The sequence below is a fragment of the Myotis davidii genome, unplaced genomic scaffold (assembly GCF_000327345.1).
Source record: "Myotis davidii unplaced genomic scaffold, ASM32734v1 scaffold845, whole genome shotgun sequence".
Lineage (NCBI taxonomy): Eukaryota > Metazoa > Chordata > Mammalia > Chiroptera > Vespertilionidae > Myotis > Myotis davidii.
This window is the reverse complement of record NW_006296223.1, coordinates 793,897-796,470: the sequence shown is the minus strand read 5'-3', so window position 1 is coordinate 796,470 and position 2,574 is coordinate 793,897. Positions and strand designations below refer to the sequence as shown.

The 2,574-nt window shown below is 61.9% G+C and overlaps 1 long non-coding RNA gene across 1 annotated transcript in view; it reads left to right on the top strand.

Annotated features, from left to right (window-relative positions):
• The first annotated feature begins 1,527 nt into the window (after window positions 1-1,527).
• Window positions 1,528-2,574, top strand: part of LOC107184291 — a 22,543-nt gene continuing 21,496 nt past the window's right edge. Inside the window, exon 1 of the long non-coding RNA XR_001515113.1 lies at window positions 1,528-1,544. This is a non-coding gene — a long non-coding RNA (uncharacterized LOC107184291). The remainder of the gene's footprint in view (window positions 1,545-2,574) is intronic.

Below are 2,574 nucleotides of genomic sequence, written 5' to 3'. Positions count from 1 at the left end.
GGGTCACAGCAAGTGGAATGGGGGTCGTGCCAAGTTCACCGATGGCCTCATGGAGCAGGTGACACGTGTGACTGACAGGGACCGGGGTTTGGGAGCCTCTTGCAGTCGCGTGGATGCAGAGCCACCCCCGGATTTGTGGCCGGATAGGTGGCCGAGTGCACGTGGACCCCGTGGCGCTGGCCGGCTCCCACGTGATCGCGTGTCCGTGTCCTTGTCTGCGTTTAGCGGGTGGAAGTGGTGGCTCTGGAACCCTCATAAGGAAGTGAGAGCGCGATGGCGTTAAACACCCTCTGCAGCCGGGAAAGACGGCCGCAGCCACACGCAGCGCATGGCGCCCCCCCCCCCCCCCCCCCCAGCAAACTCGCCCTGAGACGTCACATCACAAAACAAGAGGGAGAGGCAGACGCCAGGCCGGCCCGGAGGGTATGAGACGAGGCGCGAGCAGAGTCCCTGTCAAAAGTGCTTCTGCAAGTCCATGCGCCGGGCTGTGACTGCAGAACCCAATGACGGCACTTAGAGACGGCCCGGGAGCCAGGGCGGGAGGCTCAGTGGGTAGAGCGTCGGCCTGCGGACTGAAGGGTCCCAGGTTCGATTCCGGTCAAGGGCACGGACCTCCATTGCAGGCTTCTCCCTGGCCCGGGCCCTGGTTGGCCGATGTGTCTCTGTCACATCGGTGTTTCTCTCTGTCTCTCCCTCTCTCTTCCTCTCTCTCTAAGAATCAATGGGAAATACCCCCGGGTGAGGATTAACACAAAAGAAATCACAAAACGCAAGGAAGCAGGTGGGGGCCAGCTGCCCGGCTCAGCGAGGCCCCTCTGTGGGCGGGGCTGTGCCCCGGGGTGAGCTCACCTGGGGGGCAGGCAGATGCAGTCGGGGTGAGGCCTGGGCCCCGGCCCTCAGGGGAGGTGGCCCAGGGGAGGGGCGCCCCCAAGAAATACCCTCACTTGGTCACAGACACCCTTCCCCTTGACTTGCCGTGGCCGAGAGGTGAGGCCGTGGGGAAGGACAGTGGGGACGTTTGAGGGGGACCCGTGGTCTCTAATACCGCGGTCCCCCTCGGTCTGTCCCCTGCGAACGGTGTTTTATCTCCAGAAGGAGGCATCCACCTCCTTAGGCGTCGTCACGGCCGAGGGTGTAAGTGCAGCTCCCGCCCGGCCTGTTCTCCGTGGCCCGCCTCCCTCGCTGCTGACGCTCCGTTTTGTCAACAAGAGTCAGCCGTGCGGGCGCTGCCGGCCGTCCACCCGATCGATGCCTGGAAGTCACCCCAGCTCCGCGAGGGCACAGCTCTAATTCACTGAATAATTAGATTTCCGTGGGAATGGAGGGCGGGCGGTGGCAGCGCGGACGGGGGCGTCCCCGCACACCTCGCGGCTTTGTCTGGGAGCCGCTTTATGTTTTCATGGAAGAAAGCCAATTAGCGATAAACTGATTACTGAGAACATAATCAGGGTCATTTCTTTGCAACAAGTCAATCAACAAAATGCTAATGGCCGACGGTCTCCGCGGCTCGGAGTAATCTGCCGGTCACTCCCGGGCGGCGGCCGGTCCTGGTGCAGCCAGAGGGCATGGCGTCTTTGCTGACCGCGCAGTCGCGGGACTTGCTTAATGGAGAAGGAGGGCCGTCCCCGTCCCCGTCCGGGACCTGCAGGGGGAGGCCTTTGGAGGCCATCGGGTGCCGCGCGATTTCAGAGAGGAAGGGAGAGGGGGCGAGAGATAGAAACATCCGTGATGATCCATCGGCTGCCTCCTGCACGCCCCCCACTGGGGATCGGGCTCACAACCAACCTGGGCCTGTGCCCTGACCGGGAATCGAACCCGGGACCCTTCAGTCTGCAGGCTGATGCTCTATCCACTGAGCCACACCAGGCAGGGCTGCATTTGCATTTTTATGGTGCACGTCGGGGGTTTTTCTGGAAAAGCAGACTCGTAAAGTCAGGTCTGTGCACGCAGATCACACACACACACACACACACACCATACACTGTGCACACACACACACACAGAATACACTGCACACACACACCATACACTGCACACACACACACAGAATACACTGTGCACACACACACACACAAACCATACACTGCACACTCACACGCGCTGTACACTGCACACACTCAGACACACTATACACTGCACACTGTCACACACACACACACACTATACACTGCACACACACTAAACATTGCGCACACACACACACACTCATACTCACACACACAGTATGCACTGCGCACACACACTGCCTGAGGCACCTAATGTGGGGACCGTGCTCGGCCTGTGGGGCGGGGTGAGCAGTGCTGACCCCTGAGGTTCCCCAGGGGCTGCCCCTCCTGCCAGTCTGTCCCCGAGCCCGTGCTCAGCGAGGGCAGCCTGGGGGGCGGAGCCACAGGACAGGCCCCAGGAAGAGGGCGTGGGGGGAGACTTGGGGCCAGCTGTCCCTCGGGGTCACGTCCAGGTCACCCGTGGGAGTCGCGTTTGCAGTGACTTCAGGACACGCTGCGGGGACAGCGCTCGCCTCAGTGGTGGTGAGAACCAGTTCCCTGCTCAGGGGGAGGCCCCACTGCGATCGTC